Source organism: Pinus tabuliformis, chromosome 2_2, assembly GCF_031772625.1.
Source record: "Pinus tabuliformis cultivar Carrire ecotype Pingquan chromosome 2_2, CPIR1, whole genome shotgun sequence".
In the NCBI taxonomy this organism is placed as follows: Eukaryota; Viridiplantae; Streptophyta; class Pinopsida; order Pinales; family Pinaceae; genus Pinus; species Pinus tabuliformis.
Genome location: NC_142300.1, coordinates 1,119,135,124 through 1,119,147,388, shown reverse-complemented (window position 1 = coordinate 1,119,147,388; position 12,265 = coordinate 1,119,135,124). Strand labels below are relative to the sequence as shown.

Genomic DNA, 12,265 nt, shown 5'->3' with positions numbered 1-12,265 from the left:
GATTCCAGGAAGTGTTCCTCCAAACATCAGGCCGTACAGATATCCCTATGCCCAAAAGAGTGAAATTGAACGTATGGTTGCAGAAATGCTAGAGGCTGGTATAATTCAACCAAGTCAAAGTTCTTTCTCTGCTCCAGTAGTATTGGTGCACAAGAAGGATGGATCATGGCGCATGTGTCCGGATTATAGGGAGCTCAACAAGCTCACTATTAAAGATAAGTTTCCCATTCCTGTCATTGATGAATTACTGGATGAATTGCATGGATCAATTTACTTCACCAAGTTGGATCTTCGTTCAGGATATCATCAAATCAGAATGAAGATTGAAGACATTCTGAAAACAAAATTTAGAACTCATGAGGTCATTATGAATTTTTGGTCATGCCTTTTGGCCTTACCAATGCACCTTCAACATTTCAAGGTTTGATGAATTCAATTTTCAAACCATTCCTTAGAAAATTTGTGTTAGTATTTTTTGATGATATACTAATATACAACAAGTCTTGACAAGGTGCTACAACTATTGGAGGAGAAACAATTATATGCAAAAAGATCCAAATGTTTCTTTGGAGTACAAGAGGTGGAATATCTGGGTCATATTGTATCTCATGAAGGAGTTAAGGTAGACCCTAGAAAAATTAAAGCCATTAAGGAATGGAAAATCCCACATCCATAAAGCATCTGCGAGGATTTCTCGGGTTGACAGGGTATTATCGCAAGTTTGTTAAGAATTATGGGAGAATAGCAGCACCTCTAACAACATTATTGAAGAAAGATGCATTTTCATGGACTCCAAAAGCAACAAAGGCATTCGAACATCTTAAAGAGGAAATGTGCCAAGCACCGGTCTTAGCTACACCGGACTTCACAAAAACCTTTATTGTGGAATGTCATGCTTCAGGAAATGGAATTGGTGTTGTTTTAATGCAAGATGAAAGACCCATTTCTTTTGAAAGTCGTCCAATCAAGGGAAAGTTTTTACACAAAGCTATTTATGAGAGGGAAATGTTGGCAATACTCCATGCACTTAAGAAATGGCGACCCTACCTAATGGGAAGACACTTCAAGGTAAAAACGGATCATGATAGCCTTAAATACTTTTTAGAACAAAGATTATCCTCTGAAGAGCAACAAAAGTGGGTCACAAAGATGTTGGGTTATGACTTTGAAATCATCTACAAAAAAGGGAAGCAAAATGTGGTGGCAGATGCACTCTCAAGAAAGAATGAGGATGTGGAAGCATTGTTGTGCGCCATTTCTATTATCCAACCAGATTGGATAAACGAAGCAAGGGAGGAATGGAAGAATGACGAAGAAGTGTGGGCACTTATTCGAAAGTTACAACAAGATTCCAGTATGTCTGATACATTTAGCTGGCAAAATGATTCGTTATGGTACAAAGATCGCTTATACCTCTGTAAGAATTCCCAGCTAAAACAAAAGATTCTTATGAAATTGCACACTTCTCCCTTAGGAGGGCACTCAGGATTTTTAAAAACTTACCACAGGGTTAAGAAGGAATTTTTTTGGGATGGCCTTAAATCAGATATTCAAAAGTTTGTGGCGGAATGTTTGGTTTGCCAACAAAATAAAGTTGAAACAATTAAGACACCGGGTCTATTACAACCTTTATCCATTCCAAGCCAACGTTGGGAGGAGGTTTCAATGGATTTTATCACAGGTTTACCCAAGTCTGAGGGAAAGAGTGTCATCATGGTGGTAGTTGACAAACTTACCAAGTATGCACACTTTTGTGCATTATCACATCCATTTAAATCCAGTACAGTTTCTATTGCATTTATGGAAACAATTCAAAAGCTACATGGAAACCCAAAGATTATTGTAAGTGACAGAGATCCCATTTTCACTGGAAATTTTTGGACAAAATTATTTTCTTGTCTTGGTACTCAGTTAGCTCATAGCTCATCTTATCATCCTCAATCTGATGGGCAAACTGAGATAGTAAACAAATGTTTGGAAGGATATCTTCGTTGCTTTGTATCTGATAAACAGACACAATGGGTCAAATGGTTGCCTCTGGCTGAATTGTGGTATAACACTTCCTTCCATACAGCAACAAAAATGACCCCATTTATGGCACTTTATGGGTATCAGCCACCATCCATCACATCATATTTAAGAGAAAATTCTAAGGTTCAAGTAGTGGAACATCACATTGAACATCAACAACAAGTCCTCCAACTCTTAAAGGATAAGCTCGTGTTGGCACAAAATATAATGAAACAACAGGCAGATCAACATCATAGCGAAAGAAGTTTTGATGTAGGTGATTGGGTATTCCTACGGCTACAACCATATAAGCAAATGTCCCTCAAGCAAGCTAAGAAGGATAATAAATTATCACCAAAGTATTATGGTCCATACAAGGTGTTGCAAAAGATTGGTACTATGGCATACAAATTGGAGCTTCCTGCAGCTTCTCGATTGCACCCAGTTTTCCATGTTTCATGTTTAAAGAAGGTTATAGGTGACAAGCTCCCAGTTCAAACAATATTTCCAGAACTTGACGAGGAAGGAAAAATTATATTGGAACTGGAAGAAGTCACAGAAACAAGAACTTGACAGCTACGAAATCGATCAATTTCGGAGTATCTTATCAAGTGGAAGAACTTATCCGCTGAAGATTCCACATGGGAGGATGAGAATTTTATACAGAAGCATCCAGAACTTCTCAAGCGTTGAGGACAACACTTTTTTGAAGGAGAGGGGCATGTTGGGTCCCTATAATACTAGTGATTACCCCATTACTATTGTAGTTGTACCCTTTATTAATATTGTTGTGCCCCTATTATCCCCATATTGTTATTACTGTGCCCCATAGAATCCCTCTATTATTATTTTTGTGGCTTTATATTATTATTGTTAGGTCGGCTAGGTTATATTGTGACTCCTTACACTCCTATATATATAAAGGAGGTTTTGTCATTTGAATCATCCAAGAATTGTTCATTTATGTAATGTAAAGGAGGTTGCCCCCTCGAAGAGGCTGAATTCTAAGGCGTTGATCTATCTTTTCTATCTCTTTCTTGAGCTGGTTTCATAACACTTTTTTTCTTTGTATCTCATCATATTGAGATTCTTTCCTCCTAGATTTTGTAGAGCCATGTTCTTCCTTTCAATATTGTGACAATATTCAGGCCATCAATCTTGCATATCACTTTCCTCTAGTCATCATCAATGATGGCATTATATTGAGCCTTATCAAACTTCAAGATAGCCATAGCTCTCTCTAAACATGAAATTGATCTTTGTTTACCATCAGGTTATCTTCTTACATTGCTACCTATCATTCCCAAAACATCTTGACTACATAATCCTTCAAGGATTTCCAAAACGAGTCCCTCAATCCATATATTCTTTGAATCGAGTTTAACCCTAAAAGTTGATCTTGCCTCAATTGTCATAATGCATTCCTGCAATATCCTCTCACGTAGTAAACCAATATGTCAACTAGATAACCAATATTAAAATATTAAATATCATAGTTACCTTATCATGATGGCCCTTTCGTCAAAGTATTTGCTTATTTGAGAATTTTGAGATCAACATTTCTTTGTATGATCCATCTCCACATTTTACAAGAATCCTTATCCATGCATTCATTTTAATCAGGGTTCCCATGCATCAATCTTGATTACCAAGCTACAATATCTTCTTAGGAGTTGCCATTATTAACTCCCTTTCTTTCTTTTGGAGATTATACTTGATGTTGATCAATATTTTTATATTTATGCCATGTAATCTTGTGTGAGAGTCTGGATCTCTTATCTTTTAAAATTATGTCAAGTTTCTTCTTTCAAGCATCATGTAACCAAATGGAAGACTTACTAACCAACTCTTTAGTCTAATATTCTTATGAATCCTACTTTGGAGAATAGTTGCTCAAAATATGCATACCTTTGCTTTTCATACAATGACCTAGCCATGCTTTCTTGAACAAGCTTTCTTCTTGTACCTACCAAAGATAGGTTTCTTCTCCCAAGAAAGAATTTCATTATGCCTTTCATACTGCAGCTTCACCATCTACATTCCTTCACCCTTCAATAGTATTATTTCCATACTAGATGGAATATATGCTAGTCATAATGTTGCTTACAAGAATCTTCCAAAATGATGATTCTTATAGGATCTTGATGATATTTTGCTTACAAGAATTTTCCAAAATGATGATTCTTATAGGATCTTGATGATCCCTCTTTGAAAAATGACTACCTCTAACAATATGTTAGAAAATATTTGGATGGACTATAATATGCAATATGGTCCCAATCTTCTCATTCCTTTTAAGTTAGATGATCTTTCCCAAATCAATTAATCAAGTAGATTCTAATATCTCTACTATCATATGCTTCTATCTATGATGCCATGTTTTTACAAAAAATAAAAATTCCTCTAGAGAATGCAACAATGCATGCTAATTTACTTTCTACTTAATAAAATAAAGATAAATTTCGTAAGGAACCTAATAGTGATGGAGCTTCCTTCAATAGTAAATATCCTTTGGATCTTCTCCTTTTGGCTTCTTCTCAAGTTCTCCCTTTTCTTCAGCTATGTCAACTTGATTTCTTTCATTTCTTTTGTTATCTTTTTGGTTTTGACAATCCATCTTAAGGTGTCCATACTCATTGCATCCATAGAATTGAATCTTAGACATATATGGCTTCTCCTTAGACTTTACAAACTTTCATTTGTTCAACTTCTTGGTTCCTGCAATAAAGGCTTGAGACCTTTCATTTGATTCAGTTTCATCCTTTGCCTTGATCATATATTCTTCTAAGATACATTGAGCCCATAACTCATCAAAAGGTGTAGTATCCTTCTTACAGCAGATACTATTTGCAAATCTGCTCCAATTAGGTGTAAAAACATCTAATACATAAATGGTCATTTCACAACCAAAAATAGTTTCCCCAAGCCCTTGCAACTGGTCTCTTATTTGTGAGATCCTCATGATATAGGTGGCCATGTCTTCGTCCTTTGACTTCCTTGTTCTATATAGATGATTTATCAAGGAGTTTTTTTGACCTAATGTACTTATTGAGCACAAATTTACCAACTAATCATATAGCCTTGGATGTATTCAAATCAACAAGAAAGGGAACAAGATGATTTTTAATGGATTCAACAATGATCCTTTGTGTCCCCACTTCTCCCTTCTTGTACTTTGAGAACTCTTGATTTTTCTCTTTGTCTGGTACAACTACTTCTCCAAGGACATAATCGATGACTTCATTTTTTGTGAGTGCCAAGTCAATCCTTTGCTTCCATGCTAAGAGTTTTGTTGATCCAACAAGCTTGTTTCTTTCCTTCCAAAATGTAGCGATGTAATTTGTAGATTGAGACATAAAAGATAATATATCACTTACTTGTCAACCAAGAGTCTTTCTTCTTGATGATGTCTCCAACTATCTTCATGCTTTGAAGGCCTTCAAGGGGACTTCAAAGATGCCCTAGAATGATGATTTCTAAGATCTTTTCAATAATTGTGTCTTTGGACAACTTCAAAGAGTTGATGATGATCCCATGATTCCTTGATGCTTTCTCTTCTTCAAGATGATATTCTAGAAGAGCTTATCCTTCCTTCCTTTAATGAGAACTTGATTCTTCTTGAGATGATGAAATCCTTGATGTAGTAACCTTCCTTATGGGTCAATATGTATTTTTCTTATTTTATGCTTTTGTCCTTTTGCAAATGATTCCCCTTGACAAGCAATCCTTCTTAAGTCAACAAAATGATCTCCCAGTTGCCTTCCTTTTTGTTCACCTTAGCTCTAATACCATGTTGGAGAATGCAATAAGGCAGCTACTAATTCAAATTCTCATTAAACTTAATAATTTCTTGTGAACTTTAGTTATCTTTTTATGTTTCTTTTTTAGATATTTTCATCAAACAATTATCAAGAGCAAAAACAGTAAAAACAATGGACATAGGAAGTAGGCTCCAAGCTAGGTAAAACCCCGCCAAGGGGAAAACCCAGAAAGAATAATTTCTCTTCTTATAGAATTTTCTTCAAATGAGAAAACTAAGACCCAAGCCTCAAGACCAAGACCTCCTCCTAACACCAAGTCAGCCCTCCAAGAAGAACTTCGAATTAGATCAAAACCAAATCAAGTCAACAAAAGTCAAACCTTTCTAGAACTGCAACAAACTCAAAATTTCGGCCCCTAACAACTATATTTTGGATCTACAGTAGGTCTGCAACTTTGTCCCTTGCAACAACTCAACATATTTGCACGTGTGAGAGAAATTAGGGAAAAACCTTGACCAAAAGCTCAATTTTTCTTTCGCCTTGCCTTTCTCGACTTCCTTCTAGAATTTTGCACTTCAGATCAAACTTCTTGATTACAGAACAAATTGGATGCTAAATGACGCTGCAAAACTTCTATTTATACTCATATTTGGAGTGCGTATAGACCTCTCTGGGCCGATTTATCTATGGCAAGGACGACTTGTACTAGGAGGCTTATTTTTACTTTCTTGACTCAAAACAAATTCTTTTACATGGTACATCTTGCCCAGATGACTCTTAAATACACGAGATCGACTCTCTTGACTAAAGACAATAAATCTTATGACATAACAAACTCTAGAAGCATGAAAAACACGCTTTACCTAGAAGACCAATCAAAAGAAGCATGTAACCCATGCTTAATTTTTACTTTTATCTTTTTATTTTTGTTACATAAGATATACATATTGACATTAGTACAATGGTAATTATGAAGACCAAAACTAGTTACATTTTCGAACATGTAATTCATTCAATTCTTGATATAAAATTAATATGTGACGTTTAAATAATAATAATCATAATAAATTTAGCAAGTCTCATAACTAAAATATTTCAATATATAGAGTTCATAATATTGACATGTATTATCCCACGGGGCAGAGAAAAGGTCACTGGTTTGAAACTCTGTGGGAGAAAATCCAACCATGCTAAGGGTTGGTATGGCCTAGACCAGGTGCGATCCCAGGGTGATTTTGATGGGTTATATGCCCTTAGGTTGCTGCTACCTACATAACCTAGGAAACAAAAAAAATATTGACATGTATTTAAAAATATAGCATTATAGATCTATTTAAAAACATATCTATCAAGCACCAAGAGGGATCAAATCTATCGAGGTTTAAACCTTTTTTCAAGTTTTGCACTCTAAAAGAGGTTTTCACCTCAACATATTTTATCCCTCTCAATGCTTCTTACATCAGTCGTTAAGATGGATCTATACTGGTTGATAAAAGGCTCATGGTTTTGAAAGTTCAAATAGTTATTACCCATGGTATAGTTGACCTAAAACTAAAACATGTTTTCTAGTTCTATTCCCCTGCGAAGTCTATTTGGGGTGAGGTTGATTTTTTCTATGATGAACCATTACCCACTTCTATTTCTCGGGGACTTTTCCACCCAGATGATAAGTTACCTTGGGTTCTAGAATCCCAATCCTCATGGAAAATTATTTGTGTTGAAATATTTTATTTCATATGGAAAAAAAAGGGAATGAAGCATTATTTAATAGGAGCCCACAATAATCTTTTCATGGTTTAACAACTCTTTGATACCAGTGAACATGTCCTTACAGACAATATTGATGAGAGAAATATATGTGAACTTTCCCCACAAACCATTTGAGAGAAATACATGTGAATTTGTCCTCCTAAACTCTTATTCAATGGATAAAGATTGAAATGGAGAAGGGCCATCTCTACTAATCATTAGAAGTTTGGGCATTGGAAAGGTTCACTTGTGATGTGAGTAGGAAACCACGTAGTGTTTCTCTAATTAGATTAACATGTTCTTATCAATGTTATTGGTGATAGAAATATTAGCACCAAGGTTTTAAGGAGGAGGGAAAGGAAACACAATTGGCCACCTCCCCTCAATAAAATAATAATAAGTTTTAAACTTTAACTCTTACTCAATAGAATAATGATAAGTTTTCAATTTTAACACTTGTAATATGAGAGACTAAGATATGTCTAATTAGCCTTCTCCTCATAATATAGGAGACTAAGATGTGTTTAATTAGCCTTGTCCTCATATAATAATAGGTTTTTAACTTTGACACTTCAATTTAAGAGAGTAAGATACCTCCAATCAGTTGTCTTTGTTTTAATAATGATAATTTTTCAACTTTGATATTGATACTTATGTCAAAGGATTTTAGCTTGAGTGGTTTGGTGAACAATTTGTTTCTCTAACTATGCGTTCAAGTCTTCAAAGACACATTGTAATTGGCCCATTTGTGGCATTTAAGAAATAGTTGTATTTGATGTAATAGTGACAATTAACCATTCAAAGTTACCAATTCTTCAAAAATTCTCATCATGTTAATATGTGTGAGAGAGAGATACTTGCGATCTTAAAAAATAAGATACCTTGAATTGACGTCCTCAATAAAATGATATAATGATAAGTCTTCACTTTTGAAACTTATTTAACAAGATACCTTCAATTGACCTCCTCTTACATAAAATAGCATTCCTCAATAAAATAAAATAATGGTGGTTTTCAAATATTTGTGTGTGCGCGAGAGATACTTACGATCTTAAAAAACAAGATACCTTGAATTGTCCTCCTCAACAAAATGAAATAATGATAAGTCTTCGCTTTTGAAACTTATCTAACAAAATACCTTCAATTGACCTCCTCTTACATAAAATGACATTCCTCAATAAAATAAAATAATGGTGGTTTTCAAATATGTGTGAGAAATACTTGCCATCTTAAAAAATGAAATGATACGTGCCTTGAGATATATGTGTGAGCCTCAATAAAATGAAATAATGATAAGTTTTCACTTTTAAACTTATTTAACAAGATACCTTCCATTGTCCTCCTCTTACATAAAATAACATTCTTCCTCTTACATAAAATAACATTTCTCAATAAAATAAAATAATGGTGGTTTTCAATTTTGAATTTTATTTAACAAGATACCTTGAATTGATCTCTTCCTCAATAAAATAACATTCTTCAATAAAAAATAATGATAAGTTTTGAAAATTAAGATATCTCTTGCCTTTTCGAATATACAATATAGATTCATCTTAACATTAAATCTCTTATATAAAACAAATCTATTTATTAAATAAATATAAAATATAAAAAATTAATATTTATAAAAATATAATAAACTTAATATTAATTAAAATAAATGTACACCAATTCATAATTTTTATAAATATTTTATATTAATTTAAATATATAAAAAATTAAACATTTTATTAAATTATTAAAATTAGTTTTTATAATATTAAATTTTTTAATAATAATAATATTAATAATATCTGTATTCAAGTTTATGTGATCCATAATGAATTAAATAAAGTCTTTCGATAGAAATCACATTCTAACCAACAAGTGTGGTTCATCATCAGGACCATGGCAAAGACTTTAAATAGAGAGCAATGTAGAACCACACTTGCCTCTCTACATTGCTTTGTATTTAAAGCCTTTGCCATGGTCTGCGTCTTCATATGGCCCTGATGATGAACTACACTTGTTGGTTTGAAACGCAATGAATTAAACAAAGACTTTGTTTAATTCATTGCGTTTCAAACCAACAAGTGTGCTTCATCATCAGGACCATGGCAAAGGCTTTAAATAGAGAGCAATGTAGAACCACACTTCATATTTAAAGCCTTTGTCATTGTCTGCTTCTTCATATGGCCCTGATAATGAACCACACTTGTTGGTTCGAAACACATCCTCCAAAAAAAATTCTCTCATATGATTTCTACCAAAAACCTTTGTTTGAATAATAATAATAACTGACTAGTAAACTTAATTCTACATTTTACAAAACAATCTATACTTAAACAAAAGAAAGCCCACATAGGTTTGCATAGAATGAGTTGTCTCATCCTTTTCCAAAATATATACTGAACAAATATAATTTTAGTTATATAAATGTTTAATTAAATTATAATTTTTATTATTAAAATTATGTATAAATAAATGGACAATTTTAAAATTTTTGAGAATATTTATTTTTATTATAAAATTTTATATTTAAATAAATTTAGAATTAGATTTTTTTTCTTTTAATTTTTAATATAGTTCATATTTAAACGAGTGTTATAATGGTTTTTATATTTATGTTTTTCAAAAAGATTAAACCCAACTAATCGAGCTATTTAGGATTTTTCGAATAAATTTCAACCCAACTATTGAAATGAGTTTTAGGAGGCTACAACGCGATCAGTTATTACAACTGACCAAAGAATTTAGAGCAACGAGTTATTTGTGACGGGCCAAAGTTTTTACATTTCATTTAAAATGTAAAAAAAACCTGAGAAACCGCTATTTTAGTGAGAGTGAGAGTTTTTTAGGTTTTTAGTAGTAAAAATTTATTGAAATTACAAGTTTAATGAATAAATTTTCTACAATTTAAATGTCTTAAAATTTTTCAAAATATTAAATTTATATACACAATAAAAAATATAAATTAATATTTTACCTTCAATTTTTTATAAATAAAAACATTTTTAAAAACATTTTATTAAAATTATTTTAAGCTTAAAATAATTTATACATTCATAATATTGAGAAACGCAACCCAACATGTATTCTAACGCGCTGTAAAGGGCAATATTGCACCATCCCAAGCACCTGGCACAGACAATGTGGTGCGAATTGTAAAATAAATACAAAACAATCCGCCCCCAAAAAACAATGAAATTATATACAAATCTACAGAACAATGCCCTGCAGATCTGCAGCCTCCAACAAAACCAAGGAGTTCAATTCATTCAGATGTCTGCTGCAACATTCAGCGAAATTTGATGGCTAAATATTCCCAAACCCTGCGCTCATCATCTCCTGAAACTCCAAATAATTGACCATCCCATCGCCATCTTTATCAACTTTCTGTATCATTTTCTTGCACTCCCCAATCGCTCGGCCTTCCTTGAGGCCAAGCGACCTGAGCACGGACTGGAGCTCTTCTACCGTTATCAAACCATCTCCATTCTCATCAAAAACGCCGAACGCCTCAGCCAGATCCGCGTCTCCGTCCATATGATCCGCCATCGCTTCTTTTTTTTCATCTCCTTTACCACTCATCGATTCATACAGCGTCACGAACTCGTCGAAATCCACATACCCGTCGCCGTTGACGTCCACGGTTCGAATCGCGTGGAGCAATTCCTCTTCGCCAATGCAGAGCCTCAGCTTTTCAAAAGACTCTTTCATCTCCTGTTGGCTGATTAGCCCATCGCCGTTCTTATCAAAGGTCGAGAAAACCCGCCTCAGCTCCTCTTTGCCGACCGCATTGTCCGGAACCCCATCGATTTTATTATCCGCCATTAAAGCTTTTTCAGAAGCTTTGCTGTCGAAAAAGGGCTTAAATTTCTTCGGGAAAACATATCGAAACAGCGAAGTGAAAAGCCCGTAGAGAAAAACGGTCCTTAGTATCAAGCTTACCATGCTTTGATCCGCTGGAAAGCCAAGAAACCCTCTAATTTCTGCCATTAAATCTACATTCTTGAACTCCATAGAAACAGAGTCAGTATATACGATCGCAGCAGGCTATAATTCGTACTGCTAATAACAAAATGTAGTCTGCACCACGCAGCTGGACAATCCAGTGGAATTCTGCCCTGATTTAAAGCAATGGCCACCCATCAGCTTCAAGTTCACGCGCAGCACAGAAAATAAAAAGAATTAATCGGAGTCGGTGGAGCGGGAATCAGTCCGAGGACCGTGTGGCTTACCGAACCAGGACGCGTTGAGGATTCCGACCCAACCGAAGGCGGCAGACAAAACGTCGAATTCGTGGGAGAGGTGGGCCCACCATTCCGCGTAATCCATAACGGCTTCCGTGTGGGACAGGGCTTTCCTTTTTTCTAAGGCAGGACGCGTAATCTTTGTAAACCGTACACCAGACGTGGTCTTTTCGCAATATTAATAAAATAAGAAAGTGTTTTGTTGTTAAGATGGATGAGTAATTAGTTTAGAGAAGGAGTCTCGATCACGTTATAATGTTTGGAAAAATCCCCACGCCACAAATTGTTTGATGATAACCGCACTAGTTGTTATAATTTTATATTTTTTAAATGCTTAGGCTTCAAAATGGGTAAAATTAATTTTGATTTATTTATTAACGAGGATTGGGAAATGTAAACTTTTATTCGTAAATGTAGATTTGATTTGTTATTCATTTATAAATAAGATTATATTTATTTTTATATATGTTTGAAAAAAATGTCCCTGATTAATTATTTTATTTCGTAAAAGAG

The 12,265-nt window shown here is 34.1% G+C and overlaps 1 pseudogene; it reads right to left on the bottom strand.

The window, feature by feature from the left end:
* Nucleotides 1–10,603: 10,603 nt before the first annotated feature.
* Nucleotides 10,604–11,633, bottom strand: LOC149197324 (calmodulin-like protein 3 pseudogene; annotated as a pseudogene).
* Nucleotides 11,634–12,265: the final 632 nt, after the last annotated feature.